Below are 20,264 nucleotides of genomic sequence, written 5' to 3'. Positions count from 1 at the left end.
TCGTGCGGACTCGAAGCTTGTCTACCCATACCAACAAACACCCTCGAATACTGAGTTTGCATAGGTGAGCTGATGAGGCCTTTTCATTTGTTGATCTTGAAATGTCAGACAGTCTTGAGTGGAATCTTTCATTTGCGCTCTAAAATAACAATCACATCTTTTTTGTGTGCTTGTGCCTCAAGTCACGAACTTTTGAAGTCGGCGATTGAAATCAATTCCGTTCTTTTTTTCGCTCGTTTTTTTTCTACTTCAGCAAAAGTTGCACAACAGTCAAACTGTAAGAAAAGGAAGGAGAAAATCAAAGCTCGCAAAATCGATTCAACCTCATTTGATTTATCTCCCGGCTGGGATCCGGCCCTGCGCCCGAACAATGCCGAGGTGATTTAACAATTCAATGAGCTCAATCTGATGTCTAGTCTTCTAGGAGAACATCGCTGCTCGGCTATCTCTACGTTCCCGCGTTGGGAGTAAATCCGATTGATTCGAAACAAGACAGAAAGACACAAACAGAGGGAAATCACCCTGTTAGCAGTCAATTCGTTCCCATCTTCGTCTTGTTGCTGGGTTGCTTCGGTATCAAGAGAATTCCGAGCAGGAAAAACTTCATCCAACTTCCCTTTCATCACCTCATCGTTCAGAGTTTTGCAAACAAAATTCGCATCTGTGCCTCTGAACCGACTTAGACGCACACACACACACACAGAAACATTCACATTCGCCCGAAGAGAATGGATGAGTCACGAAATGTTCATTACGGAAAGTGCTTTCTGCCATTCAACACGTCATCATTCTCGTGAAAATTCCCAGCACTGACTGGATACGGAGCGCAGACTTCTACCAGGAGGAGGCAGTCGAGGCAAAAAGGGGTGTCCCGTCCGTTTCTCAGAACTCTCATCATTCACACTCTTCAACTCCATCGTCGCCAGCACGGCAATCGTCGTCGTCGTCGTGTTCTCATCGGTTCGATGTATGTAACCTAATGCATGGATGGGAAGTGAAAATTTTCGGTTTCACTGCTTGCTAACTTTCCACCAGCAGATGAAACACGGGAGAAGGAGTAACTTTTCCTATTACAACCCAGGAAGGTGCCTGCTTACACATGTGGAAAATTACAGGACCGGTTTGAGATGCAGAGCGAGCTTGCAGTCACGCCTGGATGCGTAAACGAAAAGAGAGGAGGGGCGAAATTAGGAAGGGAAAGTTTGCGTTTTTTTTTAAGCGGAACTGGTCGAAACTGCGAGAGGACGGTAAAGTTTGTTCGGGGTGGGGAAGATTTTTAACTAGGTTACTTGCACTTTAATGGGCAGACTTGTGTTTTCGGTTAACGTTCGAGTCGAGGAATTATAACATCCTGTAGAACATGCAAGGCAAACTCTAGAACCACAAGGTTGGCTGTAAAACGAGAATCGTTTTTCATTTCATAATAAAGACTAACAAATGTTAGTCATAAAACTAAACAGGAGGACTAACAAATATGAAATTTTCCGGGACCTGATTTTTTCCCTATAGTTAATAAGTTCATTGATTTTTGCATCACACTTATGAAATCGAGTGGTAATCTCCACTTTGTAAATTCTTATACTCAAGAGTTAATCCGATAAAATCTTAAGTTTTAAAAAAGCTAAAAGCTAAAGATATTGTAACACTCCGGTAAAATGTGGAACAGCAAACTTGCAATGTTTGAAAAATCACGGTTCAGCCCTTTATTGATGAATTTAAAATCTATTAATGCCACTTGCAACTGCATAGTATATATATACAGTACTGGACAAACTAAATCATACGCTCAAGCGAAAAAGTACATTCATATTTTTGCTATTTTGCACGCAATTTCAGAAGTATATTCAGAAAAGTTCAAGTATTTCTCATGGTGCATTCAATTAGCTGAATGAAAATTGTTATATATGCTCACTTTTGTGCTTGGACAAAATAAATCATACACTCCTAAAAGATTTTATTTTTTAGGCATCGAATAAAAACAAATCTGAAGATTTGGCATCACGGCGTAATATTTGACAGTTCTTGTTCCGGGAAGCGTGCGCATCGCACCATTGTGTTTTGTTTGTTTAATTTGAACAGTGAAACATGTCGGGAAAGCAGATTTCGCTCGATGTTAGAAATTTGGTGATTCGCGATCGTGAAAAAGGAATTTCTTTTCGGAAAATTGCCGAAAAGTACTCGATCTCAGTTGGAGCTGTTCAGCACACATGGAAAAAGTACGAAACAAGAGGAATTTATCCGGACAAGGACGTAATCGTGCGACAAGTAATCGTGATGACATCAGAATTGTTCGAATGGCTAAGCAGAATCCGAAGTATTCGTCGAGGCATATTGTGGAATCGATGGATCTCAATGTAAGTCGGCGTACTGTTCGCCGGCGACTTAATGAGAGCGGTTTGAAAAGCTGTTTGGCATCGAAGCGTCCTTTTATCAACAAGCGGAACCAACGGAAGCGACTGCTAAAAAGTACGCCGGAATGACTGTGGACTTCTGGAAACGAGTTCTATGGACGGATGAGAGCAGATTTGAGTTATTTGGACAGAAAAGGCGATCAAGGGTTTGGCGAGGTTCCGGTGACGCTCTTAAGGAACCATACATTCAAAAGACGGTGAAACACGGAGGCGGAAATATCATGGTATGGGGAGCATTTGCGTGGTCTGGTGTTGGAAGCTTGGGAATAATGACTGCAGATGTGTACATTGACTTGTTAAGTGAAAATCTGGAAGTTTCGCTACTGAAAACTGGCCTGGAATCCAATTACATTTTCCAACAAGATAATCACCCAAAGCACACAGCGAAGAAAACAACGGGCTTTTTCGAATCAAATCGGATCAAAACGCTGGAATGGCCTCCCCAATCTCCCGATCTCAACCAATTGAGAATTTGTGGTCTTACTTGGACAACAAAGTGGATAAAGCATCGGTTTCCAACAAAAACGTTTATTTTGAAGCACTTGAATATCGATTCAGGATATCTACTCAACCTCGTCGAAAGTATGCCAAGACGGTTGGAAGCAGTGTTGAAAGCAAAGGGTGGTCATACCAAATACTGAGAGTGTTAAAATGTAAGTTGAAAGTTGAATTAAACAAGAATTTTCAATAAGATATCAGGTATGTCACAATAGAAGCACGCCACAAAGGAAATCCCTAGCCAAAGTTCAAACACTTACTCCAAATCAAAATGAAACACATATAAGATTAGTTACAATACCATGTACAAAAATGATGTTTAACATTGTTTCCTGAGTAATACTTCAATGAAAACAACAATGAAAGCTTGTCACGCAAATAAAAGGAACACCGTTGGGCACTTTCTGAAATATTTCAATAATATAATTCCCTTGCAAACCCAAATAAATCTATCTGCGTAAAAATAAATAAAATAAGAGGGATTTGCGGCAAAACCCACCAGTATCACACCCAACGTCAATGCCTATGCGTAAGCGTACTACGACGTGGCTCTCAATTAAAGGAGTAACAAGTGCAGGGCTGTTACAAGATTTTCTAAAATCGATCCGCGAAATCCGCGATTCCTCAGAATAAATCCGCGACTTCAAATACTAATCCGCGACAAAAAAAAACTGTTTTCATTGCCTAAAAATACCATTTCCAGAACAACATGTGAAAAGGGCATACAAGCTTTTTGTAAACAAACCTTCTTATGCCCTTTTCTCGCCACCCATATGACACCAATGCAAATCTTTAACATCACCGGGTAGGGGACACTTTCCCCTTCCCGATGATATTGCTGGTTTGCGTGAGCGACCCTCGGTTGGTGAGAAAAGGGCCTACAAAGGTTTGTTTACAAAAAGCTTGTATGCCCTTTTCACATGTTGTTCTGGATTTGTATAATACTACATGGTATTTCATGCTTATTGCTTATAGCATATTAGATTTTTGCCTTCTCTCAACTTAGTACTTCAACTTTCACATTTTAATTGAGAGCTTTCTATACCTGTACCATCCTATCCTCAATTTTCCAACCCCGAAAATTAATAGACCGGACGGGAATCGAACTCAGTCGCCTCCAGCATGGACCTGCTTTGTAACTGCGTCTTTACCAACTGAGCTAAAGGAGTATCGTTTGTAAACATAAAAAAAATATTTATGTATAGTATAAATTCTGAGCAATTATGTAACACCCTTCCGTTATGAGATTCTATTGAATAATACCGGCCTAGATTTGATGAAACATTATTTAAAAAAATTATGTATTTTCATTTGAAATGGAAATTTTCTTGAAAGTTAACCTTTGCGTCTCTGACATATTTTGGTGTCCTAAATGTTGTAGTTAATTTGGCTCTAGTTTTCTCAATTTTTGACCGATTCAAACCAAACACCCTGCACATAATCGAGAAATTGCCAGAGTTTCATAAGTCACACTTATTGGTCACGTCGCGGTTCTGTATCTACACGGATATTCCTTGGGGTCTGCCGAATCGTATTCATGTGACTGTGTGAATCATGAACGACTTATTACTATGTATACCGTCCAGGACATCAGTTGATTTGTTCTACTAAATCAACCAAGACTACAATAATGTCTGTAGTATCAAAAAATGTCCAGTCAGATTCAAAGTGTCTATGTGGATCATGCATGATCTATTTCCGAGTAATCCAGTAGGTTCTTCAAATCGTCCTGGAGTTCAGATAATTTGATCTACTAGATCAACCGAGATTGGGACAATGTCTTTAGTATCGAAATATTTCCAGACAAATGCACAGTGTCTATGTGGATCATGCATGAACTATTGCCATGTATACCAGATGTTTTAAGTTCTCCAAATTGTTCTGGAGTTCAGATGATTTATTCTACTAGGTCAACCATGACTGGGATAAAGTCTGTAGTATCGAAATATTGTTTGGATTCATAGTCTCTATATGGATAATGTTTAATTATTTTCACGTATACCAGATGACTAGGTTTTTTTTTTTTTTATTATTATTATAGTCACTTTAACACTCTTGGGTCATTCGTGACTTGTCCGGGGGTTAGATTTGAACTCGTGACTTTGGCGGGAGAGGTATGGATGTTAACCACTACGCCGGGGTCGCCCCCAGATGAGAGATGACTAGGTTCTCCAAATCGTCCTGCACTTCAGATGATTTGTTTTACTAGATCAACAAAAACTAGGATAATATCTGTAGTATCGAAATATCGATTTGGAAATCCTAGAGCATTTGGCATACACGGAAATAGGTTGGCATGATCCACATAGTCACTGCAAATTTGTTTGGGCATATTTCGATACTACAGATATTGAATTAGTCTTGGGTGATCAAGTAGAAAAATAATCTGATCTCCAGAATGATTTCAGAACCTATAACATCTTGTATACGTAGCAATAGGTTGGGTACAATCCACATAGACACTTTGAATCTGTTTGGACATATTTCGATACTACAGACATTATTGCAGTCTTGGTTGATATAGTAGAACAAATCAACTGAACTCCAGGACGGTTTGGAGAATCTAGAATATCCGGTATACATGGCAATTACTCGCATATATACGATTCGTTTATGATTTGACAACGAAAAATGCTATGTTCATATTGGAAATAAAAAAAACATGATAATGTCTCACATTGGACAAACCTCAGGGAATTTCCGTGTAAATCCGGTATGACTTATGGAATTAAGATCATTTCTAGATTATTTGCAGGGTGTTTAGTTTGAACCGGTAAAAAATTGAAAGCCAAATGAACAACGAAATTGATGACAGCTAAATAATACGGGACGGAAAGGTTACAATGAATTCCACAATTCGTGTGACAGTACATCATTCAATTCGCTATTTTCGCAACATCATTTCTAGGTAGAGCTGGAATTAGGGCGTAACAGCTTTTGTAAACAATGACTTCTCTCGAGGATTTCTCGAATGTTATGGCTTTCCCTGGCAAATCGACATCACCATCGAGTAGGGGAAGACTTCCCGTACTTGATGGATGTGTTGGTTTGTGTAGGCGTGCCTTGAATTCCTAGAAATCAACGAGAGAAGTCATTGTTTACAAAGGCTGTTACGCCCTAATTCCAGCTCTATCTAGATTTAATGTTTCCGCGATTTTCGCGACTGAAACTTCAAATCCGCGACAAATCCGCGAAAATCGCGAAATCCGCGAAATTCGCGATATCCGCGCCTGTTGTAACAGCCCTGCAAGTGTGATACTATCACTGCTAGACTAGATCTTTGGTTCTCTCATGCAGTGGTTTATCAGAGAGGGGAAGCTTAGTAATCCCCATTGCCTGCCCATGACGCCATTCTATCGCGGCATGAGCCAGCAACGCCAGCCATAAACCTACCATAAAATTAAGCCCGCCTACCAACAGCAAGGTGCAAAAACTAGCCAAGGGGAGGGAAGGACTCCCAGAGAAAATCTCAAACCAATTTTAGAAGAATTCTGATGAGAAATGATTCCAAAGGAAATGCTTGAGAAAATTGTTATAAAATCTTGCAAAGAGTTTTGAGTAAATTTTTAAGATAATGTTTTAACTAGACCGAATTTCAATAATTCGAATGCAGAACCAATTTCAGGGCTGGTAGCGATCAATGCTGTCAAAAAAAGTGATGTTAGTGACCATGTTGAAGAAATAAGTGACCAAACAGTGACTTATAGTTACATAAAAGTGATTAAAAATGTCCTAAGAGACGAGAAGTAGTTGTTTTGATGGCACACCAAATAAATGTTTGATGTTTTAGACTTATTCAATTAGTATCTCATAAACACTTATGCACGATGTGAACCTTTAGAGGGCAAGATTGAAAAGAAAATTTAGCACAAAACCCACGATTTTAGCCAGGCACAACCTGGAAAATCGCAAATGCTCCGGGAATTTAATTTTTCCTAAAAATATCTGGAAGTCTCACGGTATTTAATAATTTTCTTAGGACAAAGCTATTTTAAAACATTTAGTTTTTCTCGTTAGTTTCATTCACACATTGAACTGTATACATACAAACTTGACTTATATTCAGTAACAAATAAATTAGAAAAACTCAGAGACTTGAAAGGCTTTTTTTAATTTGGACAAGTTTTTGAAATTCTGGACTCAAAAGTTAAAATATTTCAAGAAGCTTTCAAGAATATGGAGTCAAATTCCAGTTTTAAGGTATCATGGAATTAAATTTTAATTTCTAAGGACCTCATGCAAAGGGAGTTCTAGAAAAAAATCTCTGAGAAAAACATCATGTGCATTCTACTTTTAAGGCAGTTCTGGATATGAGAAACTAGCTCACAATACTTTTCATCAAATGTTTAAACTTCCCTGAACTTTTTTGGGCTTCATAAAGATTTTCCTAACGATCATCGAAAACTGAAGTTTTAACAGTTCGCTTAAGTTCTCGAATCTTCTTTAAATTTATGTATTTTATTTATTGCTAACGGAACTGCTCTTAGGTTCTCTGTTCTTTCCTTAAGTTGTCAAAACTTTTCTAAAGTTTTTGAATTTCTCATGAAGCTTGTTGTACTGCCCTGATTTTAATTGAACTTATGTGAAGATATCATTCTTCTTAACATCTCTGAAATTCGATGAAAATCTGGAAACTTCTTAATATTCCACTAATTTTCTGAAACTAATGGAACTGAACTTGTCGTGAAATGCCCCTTTTTTTGGAGCTTACTAAGCTTCTTTGAAATGCTTTCACATTTTGTTGACCTTCCTGATAGTTCCTGAAGTTTTTGGATCTTCCCTTAAGTTCCATATACTACTTTGCAGTTCTCGAAATGTTTCTGAAAATCCCTGTGCTTCTGTGAAGTTTTAGAAGTTTTTCTGAAATTCCTTCTTTAGCACCTTTCACTGAAGTTCTCAACATTTTTCTGAAGTTCGTGGAACTGACCTTAAATTATCGACATTAATTCATAACTTCACCAATATCCTAGACACTCCTGATGTTATTAAAACTGCCAAAAAGATTTGTGAATTCCGTTACTGAATTACTGATCATTTTTATAAGAGCTCACAATTGACCACTTTGTCAAGCAGTTTTGGCGTGACTTTGAACCAGCGATTCCACAAATCTGGACCAACTAATTTCTATTTTTTATGAAACGCACAAATGATGGCTACTTTTCTCGTGGTTCTAGAAGAATTTTTTTTAAATAATGTTTTATTTCAAAGCTCGCGTGGTAGTAAACGTCATTTTAACTGCTGGAATGAAGTGGTTAACTAAACGAAAATTCATAAAATTGCCTAGACTTTTCAAGAATTTTTCTTAAGTTTTATAAACTTAATAAACGCTCACGGAACTTTTCCTTAAATTACTAATTTTCCCTTAACTTATCAGAACATCTGAACATCAATTATTGAATTCTCGGAATATCCTTAAATTCCTCGGAACTCCTTGTAAGTCGCTGCAAATTTCCGTAAGTTAATGGGATTGTTCTGAAGTTATATAAAGATAGTGCTCGAAGCACTCAGAACTTTGCTGAATATCATAAAACTATCTAAACCACTCTAAATTTCCTTGAAATTTTCTGGAATTTCTTGAATCGGTGCTTGCTAGAACTTCTCGTATTTGTTTATATTATGATTTTAATTATGTTCTCTTACTAAAGCTAATTTTCGATTTTTTTTTAAGAAGTATTTGAAATATCCATGATATAACACCCTAAAACTACTCATACACTGTTCGGATGGGTTGCTTAAGATTCCGGGAATTCCCTGAGTTTCTAGAAACTTTTTAAGGTTTCTGCAGTTTTCATGAAATTATTTGAACTGCCCTTTGATCCTCTGACCCTCTATCGAAAATGTCGGTTCTGCTCTGAAATAAATGGAAATCTCCTAAACACCTTTGAACTTACTTGAAATTCTCTGGACTTCTGTGAAGCTCCTGGAATTTTTCTGAAGTTTTCCGAAATTTTCTCTAGGTCTCCGCACTTTCCTGAAATTCTCAGGATATCTTAAGGCAGTGGAGTTGCGTAACCTTACTCTTTACCTGTGCACCAACTTTCAAAACCAGATTTAATGACATATTCATACTCGAATCGGTTGAAAAATACAATTGGTCTTCTAGTTAACTCAATATCTATAAATTGCAAGCAATATTTTGCTTACTGTTTATGTTGTGAAAGTTGGTGCTCAGGTACACTACCGATCATAAGTTTAATGACACCCCCAAAAAACCATGCAAATATGTTTTGTTCAATGATCTCTTATTTTACGTTCCATTTTCGATCTCCAAAGGTTATTTGAATGGTATGAATGGTATAGCATAGGTGTTCTACTACCACTTTTTTTTTCAAAATTTGGAAAACCCAATTCTGAGAAAATCAGTCACGATTCTTCAGAGTCAATTTTGAAAAATATTGTAACTTTGGGTGAACTTTTAGCACACAAAATTTTAAAATTATATTGAACAATTTGCCTACGAGAAAAGTTCCATTCAATACCTTTCAAATGATCTAAAGAGAACGAAAATTGAACGTAACATGACAGAGATATGAACATAACAAATTTGTCATGTTTTTTTTTTGTGGTATCCTTATACTTATGATCGAGAGTGTAGATTGAGGTTAAAGAAACGCCGCCGTCTCAAGTGTTCTCAATTTCGACGAAGGTATACGTCTGTGATTTCTATATGAGGGTACACTTTGTGAAAACGGAAAATAGAACAAGTAACAAATTTATGAAAGACTTTGAACGTTAATAACTCAGCTGCCCCTGGACCAATTTCAATAGTTTTATCACCAATCGATCAGAAATATTACTACGCATCTGTTAAATTTAATACTTTATTATTTTTCAATATGTCACTATAGAAAATTGCACGGATGTGCAACTGTTGCTATGATAGTTAAATTATCACCGATTGCTTGCGTAAAGCGATTTCCTTAACACAGATTTCAAAGTTGAATTCCATCCAGTCTCACCAAACGGTGTTTATTCAATCACCACGTGGTGAGTGGTGGTGTTCTCCAGTACACAACGGAAAACTCCCCGAAAGCAGCTAGCTATCAAGACTGGCCTCAACCGCTGATCGGATTCAGTTCCAATCACCGTGTGTGGTGGTGTCCATTCGTCGGCATCAGCAGTAGCAGTGGCATTGAACATTGTTCTCCAGTACACAACGAAAGGCTACCTACAAGCAGCGAGCTGCAGCCCACTTGAGCATCCATAGAAGGAGGAAGAAGCCGCACTGCTATTGATCGGAATCAGTAGCTCTTCGTGAGTCGCTGTGGGCCATCTATGTCAAGCGCGTCATACTAAAGAGTGTAAACAGAGAGAACCCCGCTCAAATTCCTATTTATACACAAAACACAAGCTCCTGCTGCAGTTAACATTTATTATACAAGACCACGTAGTCCTACGGCACCATTTCGTATAACCCCATAGGTCTGTCCGTTGTAGTTTTTTTTTATTAAAGCCCATCATGACTCATGGTCTTTAAGCTGCGCCAAAAGTATGGACTAAAGTTACAGGAACTGCCCTTAAGAACCCCTGAAATTTCCCAAATATCTCTAGATCAAGCTTTTCTGAGGTACTTGAAACTTTTTAAAAGTTTTCACAACTGTTCTCAAGTTCTGTTTATTTCTGAAGTACTCTTGGCACCGGTGAAGTTATCTGACATTCTAGGCACTTCTTAAAAGTTCGTGCAGTTTCTCAGAAGCTATCAGCCAATAAGTTCCCCTATATTTTCAGGATGTTAACTTCTCGTATGTTCCCGCAGTTTGTTTATGAAGCTTCTCTGAAATTTTCAGCATTTCCTTTTATTTCTCAGAACTTTTGTAAAGTTCCTACAATTGTTGTGCAGTCAATGGGATTGAAGATCTCTAATCGTCCATAAAGTTAATTACAAACTTCAAATAAATATGATTTTTTTCCTTAATTCTGGCAAAACGAATCTTCAGAACATAGAATTTCTGTATTCGAATTACTCAAATTAAATTAATGTTAAACTTCAAGATTTAATGTAGGGGAAATGTCTGCCTAAATGCCCCTAATGTGGGCCCATAAATAAATTCAGAAATTGACTAAAATTTCAGTAGCGACCAAAAATATCCATTAGTACCGTCCCAATGACGCGTTCATCTAGATAAATTTGATAAATAGCAGATTTTCAGCGATGGGACCAATCTTAGTTTTATAGGCCAACATTAGAGTCATTGTACAGCTGTTTCTTTAAAATTGATTGTCATGTTGTTGCACAAAAAAGCATATTTTTAAGGCATCTAAAAAATGCTTTTCTTGTTCTCCGGGAATTCTATTTAGCCAAATGAGCAGACTTTCTGTAAATAAAGAAACACGATTAAACGTTCAAAAGTTCTGAAGAAGCAACACTTTTTCGAATTATTCGAAAATTAAATAACATGTAGGCATCGATTGGACTATTTGGTCATACAGAAGAATGATTAACTTGACACAAATTTCACGCTAAAATAGGTGAAAATAGTGACTGATTACAAGAAAAAGTGACTTTAGTGACTTGGCTATAAAAAAATGGAGACTTTATAGTGACTAGCTTGAAAATAGTGACCAAGTCACTAAAAAGTGACTCGCTACCAGCCCTGCAACTTTGACCCAGGAAAAATGCCTTAAATTTAACCTATTGATACCTTCATCTTTCGGTTTTATGCTTAATTTTACTGTATATCGTACAACCGGGAAAACTTCCAAAATTCCACGAACAATTGTGAGAAAACTGGGAAAATACTAATCGGAAATTACTGGTTTACTGTGGATGAGCTTTAAGTTAAGAACTATGCCGTCGTACCGAAGCTCATTTTCGCATCGGACAACGTAGTGGACATATGGCTTGAGTAACTAGCAGCAGCAGTATCTCCAACGGTAGGAGGTGGAGGCCTTTTGACTCGGATCGAACAATCGGTCATTCTCAGGACCACACATTTTTTACAGAAAGAGTCCAATTCCTTTGAAAAATCGGTGATTTTCAGTGAGACTACAATATTATTTCACACTTGAAACCCGTTCAAATGTCACGTAATGCGGACAATTTAATTCTTATAAAACACTCAATTCCATTTAACGAATGGTAGCAATTTTTACTCCCCTCTAACCCCTTGTAATAACCTGTAACAGGAAAATTACGTCACAACCCTCTTTATGACCCCCACATATAATTCAAAACTCGTTTGGCAATGTGCAATGTCACTTCAGAAATTGGCCGGTCCAAACCATGCGAACCTTGCCACTGGTTCCAGACCACTGTGGAATTGAAGGGAATGGAAAATCCGACACGTTAGCCAGGCTAGAATCATCGCAACAATTAATAGAACCAGAACCATTCTGTGGATTTGCTGGAAATCAAGAAATGGGAAAAAACTAAAGTGGAGACCAACTGGAACAATACTTCCATTGCTAGGCAGTCGAAATGGATCATAATTCCGAACATTTCAATGACTAACAGAATTCTTGGCTATACTGGTTTGAGAACAGGACATTGGAAAAGGAAGACTCTGAACACGTGCTATGCTCTTGTACAGCAATCTTCAATTAAAGGCGTATTTTTTCAGGATAAGCGGCTGGCAGAACCCTTTGATATATGGAATACAGGTCCGAGTCAAGTAGTACATTTCCCAGGCTGGAAAAATGCTTTTGGTCAGTCTAAGTCGGTCGCTTCACAAAATACGACATACTGATAAAGCAATATAAAAATGGGAAAAATATCACAACATATCAAAGTAATGGTCACAGTAATGGATATACCCAACACGCTCCCTTGAGCGTTACTTAATATTTGAACCGGCATTTTGGGTATTCTAATAGGTAACTTTAAGAGTGTGGCTGCATGCTACGTTTTGAAATCCCTTTCACAGACATCAATTTCGAATGGTAGTAAACCGTATCTACCATTTTTACAATTAGTGCAATATTGTACCGGTGATTTCGATCCCACGTTCTACAAATACTTCTTGGAAGTACAATAAGCGATTATTGAGAAATTGTACAACAGTATACTGTTCACACTGTTCGTGGTTTCCATTTACATTGTCTCTATTATCCGCATTTTTTAGGTGTTTACTGTAATCAAAGTTTAGCTTGTTTAGATCAAAACAAGTTTTTTTTGAGGAATACTCGTTGGTTTCAGATCGAAAAGTACAACAGCGCGAGGGTTAAGGAGACTTTCAGCCTCCAGTAGGGAAATTTGATGTTCTACAGACTGAACGCGGAATTTAACCATGTCCCGATTAATCTTGTGAACCCGTAGATGTAGAGCTTCGTTGAGTCCCACAGTATTATGCGTTATGCTGAGCTCAGCGTTGCCAGATATACCGATTTATCGGTATTTATACCGATTTTAATACTCAATACCGATAAACAGATGAAGCTTTTGAAAATACCTATTTTTAATTTTTCATACCGATAAATACCGATTTTAATGATTCCGATCCAGAACATGATATTTGGTTCATTAATAATTAGAGTGCATCTTTTTGAAACGCCCCTTCCTTGCGTCGTTTCTTGTGTGCGCTGCGCTCATCCCTGTCCCCGCCTGCGCATTTATTTTTTGTTTCTGTTTGTTTCTTTCTCAAAACGGGACGAGTAGCTATAGACTTTTACTACTCCCAATTTGTTTTGGCTTCATCGGTCATATAATAAGATCGTTTTGATGTCTGACAACCGTCGGCTCAATCGTTTGTTTTTGCAGTTTAGATCGGGTCGACATTTGCACTAACAATAAGCTCGGGTCTGTATAGGTTGGAGTTCGATTGAAAATGTATAAAAATCAAATTCCTCGATTTGAATGTCACCACAAGTAGAACGGGATCTCGATCGTATATTGACGCGCACTGTACGTTGTACGTAAGCTATACGCAAGTGAGTGAATACCTTTTTTGGAAATCAATAGTTGTATTCTGTGAAAATGCCTCGGTATCGGAAAGTTTCTTATCTAGAAACTAAAAAAAAAAACAAGTGGACTGTCCATTCAGGATTATTTTGCTCGAATTGGTAAGTTTAAAATAGATCTTAGAAGGAGGAAAAAATCAAACCAATCCGAATTATCAACAGGTCCACAAAATCAAGAAGCGACCCAAAATAATGTGGGGGACGGGGAAGTGGCGGAAGTCACCCCCACAAAAACGTCATCGACTTCGGAAGAATGCAGCTCACCCGTGGAGCCATCACTGCTGGCTTCCAGTACTTGTAAGTCATATTATCTGTAAACATCTTGTTGACAAAAATAAAAATCTAAATTAAATATTATATTTTTAGGTTCAGAAAAAGCAAATCCAGCGACTCGCGAAGAAGGAAGTCCCAAGTAACATTTTAAGTTTTATGAAATACTACAAAGCAACTATAAAACAACATTCATAAAACCCTGGTCAAGGCTATTTTGTCATTAATGCATCCACCAAAACCTCATTAAGACTAGAATATGCCTAGTTGGTGTATTCTCGAAGCTCTTCAAGATTGATTACTGCAAAAGGTTGTATGACGAACGCATTGATAACCATTTGAAAGCTACAATAAAAGCTATTTAGCAACAATAAAAACCCTTTCCGAGCCATTTCCCCTGGTCGCATTCTGAATCCACTAGGAAAGCATCAATCAAGATAGAAACGGATTTATGAATCCGATCTTATCAAAATAATGAAAATAGAAACTGATGGTATAAAAATCTTGTTGAATATCCAAATTTATTACAACAGTTCTCATTAAGTGTCCTAGTTTTAAGTGCCATATTAAATTTTATGTGAAATGCACGTGAAAACATCGAAAAAATTAAGTCCACCCTCGTAAAACGTCGATTTGACTAATTATTTAACATAGAAAAACAAAAATATATTCTTCAGATCGAGCTTGGCCGAGACTTTTTTTTATGATTTTCGCATTTAAATGTTTGCTCATTGCTAAATTTACCAAAATATAGTTATATCTAATAAAATATTGATTGAAAATCGAAGATTGCAAAAAACAAGCAAACTAATTGTAACATGGCGGTGGCATTTTCATGGGTCATTTGTGATAAAGTTGTTTTGCCTTCAAGAATCCCTTAACAAATTAATAAGGGTTTAAAATGGCTTTTATGAAGAAAACTTGCAGGTTGAATTGTATTTATCTAAAGCCATTTTGCTTGATCCTAACCCGTTCAGATTTATGGCAGCATTTATGGAGGCAAAGTTGCCTGCAAAAAGTTAAACGTCAAAGTTTGTTTATCTTTCGATAGTTGCACTGTGGGATCCAGGGTTCTTCCAGGTGGTTTCTCCCGGTAGATTGGGATATTGGTTACTCAGACAGTTTGCGATACTGTTTGACAACATTTTGCATTTCGAACAGCTGAAAGCGCAATCCTTCCCGAAAAAGATCCCCTTCTTCCGGATGGTTACAGAAGTGCACCATCCAACGATGCAGGGATGTACGCTTGAATGAAATTTTCGAAGAGTTGATTCTAAAATCGCTGCTATGGATCGGAAACCAGCTAATCTCCGCTTACGAACAGTTTCAGTGGTTTGCTGTCGGTTGATACTTCGCAAGATCTGGAGAAGGCTGGTATGTTTTTAAACTTTCGACAATGTTTTATGGCATAGCTCAGTTTACTCTTCTCCGCCAGATGGTCAGTCAGTCGTTGATGGTGTGCTGGTTCTTCTAAGGAAGTAAATTTATCTGAAATCGACTTGAATTTTTCATCCTACTTCGTCTATCCTTTGAGATTTTTTTGTCATAAAATTGGCATTTATTAATTATGTGGAACCATCTTTTAAGTTCAATTTGTAAACAGAGTAATTGGGGAGTTAATGATGCACTTTAGAAAGCCTAAAAAGCAACAATAAATGCTCTTTGCTCTAATGCAAAACCAAATGGTTTTATGGTTGCTTTTATAATGATAGAACACGTTTTTAAAATATTTTATCAAGACATTAATAAACAATTGCTAATGACGTTTATGCTTGAATCACAGAACAGTTTTAAAGAGGGATTGATAACTGTTTTAAATTTATTTTTAAAACAAGACAGTTTTTGACTTTCTTGCCAAACTATAAGAGGTTTTTAAAACAACAAAAAGCTGAATTCCTAAGCAGGAATGTTTTACACTTTGAAATGCTATATTTAAACTAATTGGATTGTTCACTGTCGTTTTAAAACCATCATTAATCAGAGTGGATGCTAAATGGTTACTGGATTGTTACTTGGGGTGAGACATCTTCCTAGGAATCAAGCTCTTTAATTTCGTTGGGTAAATGTCTTCTCATTATTTATCGTTATTATCATATGTATTGTATTGTGGTCCTCATCAACAGTGCCAAATTAGAACGAAGTTGGTCCCGGTCTGACCTTGCGGGAGAAAATCAGTAAAAAAAAATTTCTATATGAAATGATTAAAAATTTATAAACTTTTCAATAGTTTTGTGCACATAGTAATATAACGATGTTTTACTTCTAAATTTTTATTCAGATGTGATGAAAACCGAACCCAAAATTAAAAAGCCTAAAAAGTCAATTCAGCAATACATAAAGGACTGGGAAAAAAAGCTGCAATGGATTACTGAAAGTCAGAAAGGATTGTTATATGCATATTGCACAATTTGTGAACATGATATAAAGTGCACGGGTGGATTAGTAGATTTGGACAGGCACGGGAGGACAACAAAACACATATCGAACGGCAAAAAAAAAAAAAAACTCTTCAGTAACACTGACGCCATAACCAGTTTTTTGTCGCAGCGTGATGGCTCTACCGAATCAGAACTCCGGCTTTGTGCGTGGGGAGCACAGCACAACATTCCGATGAGTACGATTGAGAGCTTTGCTAAAGTTGCCAAAGACATTTTCAAAGACTCCAATACAGCGCAAAATATGAAACATGGTCGGACTAAAATTACTGCCATCCAAACCAATGTTTTTGGTAAAAGCCAAAGAGAGGAGCTTATTGACCTGATGAAAACCAGCAAATGGAGCTTAGTGGTTGACGAATCCACTGATCTTGCTGGTCAAAAATCTTTGGCGATGGTAGTCCAATCGTACAAGTGGGATGGTCATCACATTGTAATTCGAGACTATTTTTACAAAATTATCACAGTCACGGAAGCTAGTGCCACTGCACTATACCAGCTCAGTTTGAAGCGGATGCTGTGCAATACAAAGGTAATATGATAGGACTTGGTACAGATGGTGCCAATGTCATGATGGATCAGCACCATTCAGTTGGAGCTTTATTTCGTAAAGAATGTCCTGGAATTTTCCTTATGAAATGTATCTGTCACTCGTTCGCACTCTGTTCGTCGTATGCATGTAAGAACATCCCAACTGAGGTGGAGCAACTTTGCCGAGACGTGTATAACTTTTTGAAATATGGAGGTCAACGAGGAGCAAGGTTCAAGGATTTGCAATTTTTGCTGGAACTGCAGCCTTTGAAAATGCTCCATCCCTCAGCAACACGTTGGCTCTCGCTGGAAGCAGTAGTTCTGCGAATGTTAGATCGGTACGATGTTCTTTTGATGTATTTCAATTTTATCGACGATCGTGCCGATAAGTCAACCCGTGAGAAGCAGGGATCCATCCAAAAGGCACTGTTAAATCCGCTCACGAAAATGTATCTTCTCTTCCTGAGCTATATTCTGCCTGCCATTAACAAGTTAAACAGATTGTTTCAATCTGAAACACCCAAACTCTGCAGGCTTCATACTGAAGTTTCCCAGCTATACCGATCCATTCTGGATAATTTCTTGAATGTTAATTACATGCTGTCATGCAAAGATCTGGGAAAAGTATTGTTAGAGCAAATAAACTACAAGGAACTTGGAAACATTTACATCGGTACAGCAGCAAAAGCGCACCTTGAGGAGCTACAAACGAACAATCTACTAATCCAACGCAATGATGCAACACAGTTCTTAACAAACATAATGAACTTCTATATTTCACTTGTGAACCAAATCCAGATCCTCATCAATCTTGAAGAGCCAGTGCTTGTTAACATGTCTATTATTGACCCCAAAAATGTGGTCGATCGGGCCCATGAGTCTATTTTGCCACTAATTAAGGTGTTCCCAAATTTAGTGACCGGTGAAACCATCCAGGAAATGGACTCGGAATTCCGAGAAATTCGGAATGTTGATTTTAAAAATTACTCGGAGGAGGAACGAAGAAGTAGCTCAGCGAGCGGGCGTTCCCGCATTTGAGAAAGTTCATCGCGGAATTATTAGTACTTCCTCATTCATCAGCTAGCGTAGAACGTTTGTTCTCCCAGTATAATCTGAACAAAACCAAATTGAGAAATCGCCTCTCTGCTGATGTAATGCAAGGATTACTTGCAACTAAAGACTACGTCACAACTCATATTGACGTTCATGGAGAATTACAGCTAACCGGAAGCGTGAAGAAGAATTTTAATAGTGACATGTACAACAACAAATGTAAATATTAATTATTTCATACCAAGATAACAAACTAATTTATGAAATATTTTTCAGAATAATGTTGTACCGTACCTTACCGTATGTATCAAATAAAAAACAAATAATAAACAACTTTGAAAGAGTAAACAAGATGAGAAACAAGTAAGTCAGTCCTATTAATAATTTAATTGATTATTTTATTTGACCTGTGGCGTTTTCTTATTACTCGGGATGGACCTTGTCATTGTCATTGCTGGCATAGAGTGTCAATGTGCTTTCTAAAAGGGATGGGTTTTTGCTTCTTTTATTATAAACTGTAATGCATATACAACGACCGATAGCTGAAACACCTTTAACTTGTATTGTTATGCTACTTTATTATAGAAATGCTTTAAAATGAAAGATACATCGGTTAAAGTTCACCTATCTGTCAGAATTCATGATGTAGTAAATATCTAACTTCCGTCATACTAAGCACAACCCGTGTTTTACTTCTCTATTTTGAGCGGATTTATACACAAAATGCAATGAATCTACTGAACATAACTCATAAAATTATTCGACGTGTAACGTTTGATTAGATAAATAGTCACAAATTGTTTATATTATCTAAAATACATCACCGCTTCTTGATTCCAAACTCGGCATACGGATTTTATTTTCGACAAAACACATTGAAACGTAGTTGGGTTCCCTTCGGCACAAGCAGGTAGACAGGAAAAATAGATTCCCTCGGAGTGCTTCTTTTCTTTTTGAGAAACGTGTAAATATTCATACCATGCAATCTGATAAACTTTGTATTGCAGCTTTTGAACTAAAGTATCGTATCAAACGTATGATTGATTCATTCATGTAAAAATCATTGATGTATTTATTTATTTTTAGCTAACAACTTGAAGTTTTGTTACTTTCTTAAAAAAAAACTCTTGGCTGCATATTGAAAGCAATATATGATATCAGACTGATGCCGCGGAAATTGAAACCAAAATAATTTCATTACGATACGATCAGCAAACTTTAATATTACTGCTTTCATTTTGTTAACCGAGTTTGTTCAGGTGATCTGGTAATAGGCCTTCAATTAAGTTGACATCGTATAGAGGAAGTCTGACATCGATCAGTTTTATGGACGCTGAATTTAATCATCTAAGCCCAGCTTTAGCTAATGCCCTTTGCTGGACGAAAAGTAAACATTTTTTGTGTCTTTCTATAACATTTTCAAAAATAGCTAAAATTCACCTTGTTGGTGGTCTAAATCTAAATTTCATGCAAAGGTTGTTTTTTTACTATATACCGATAAATACCGATACAGATATCATGAAAAACCATCTGGCAACGCTGGCTGAGCTAGAATGACAAAGTATTTTGAGTTCTCCTAATTACCCTGAAGGTTAGATTGGGATGTTCTATAGGCATAGCAGTCTTGAATAAATTTTCGTCCAAAAAGTGTTAAAAAATTCCTTAAAACAAGTCTAAGAAAAAAAAGAGGCTGAAAGGTTTAAAGCAGTGGTCTGTTAAAGAGAGTTGTTTTTTTTTTGTGAGAAACATTCAGAAACAATCATCATGGCACAAGTTGTGTGAATTGCTATTTCGGGCAAGGTTGCAAAGACTCATTTCAGCTAAAACAATGTTTTTTCTAAATTATGAAATAATTAGATGCCATGATCAAATTTTGAATTGGTAGGATACAAGAAGAGGTTGCAAAGAATGTGTTTGACATATTAAACCTGTTTATTTCACTTCATGAGAGTCACAATCAGCGATTTTTCACAAACTCACTCACTCACTCACTCACTCACTCCCTCACTCACTCACTCACTCACTCAGCGATCAGCAAATCGCTGATTGTGACTCATAGAAAGCAAAATTTACAGGTTTTATGTTTCCAACGCATACTTTGTAACCTCTTCTTGTAAGTTACAAGTAAAACATGCCATCATACCATCTTTTGGTTTTATTATTCCGAAAA

At 37.2% G+C, this 20,264-nt stretch overlaps 1 long non-coding RNA gene across 1 annotated transcript; it reads left to right on the top strand.

Moving 5' to 3' along the window:
• The first annotated feature begins 4,571 nt into the window (after positions 1 to 4,571).
• Positions 4,572 to 5,429, top strand: LOC135717457 (uncharacterized). The gene is made up of 2 exons (XR_010520316.1): positions 4,572 to 4,922; positions 5,076 to 5,429. It is a non-coding gene; the product is annotated as an uncharacterized LOC135717457 (long non-coding RNA).
• Positions 5,430 to 20,264: the final 14,835 nt, after the last annotated feature.

The sequence above is a fragment of the Ochlerotatus camptorhynchus genome, unplaced genomic scaffold (assembly GCF_037179485.1).
Source record: "Ochlerotatus camptorhynchus isolate MF236.1 unplaced genomic scaffold, CSIRO-AGI_Acam_v1.1 ptg000056l, whole genome shotgun sequence".
NCBI lineage: Eukaryota > Metazoa > Arthropoda > Insecta > Diptera > Culicidae > Ochlerotatus > Ochlerotatus camptorhynchus.
This window is presented reverse-complemented; position numbering and strand designations above follow the sequence as displayed.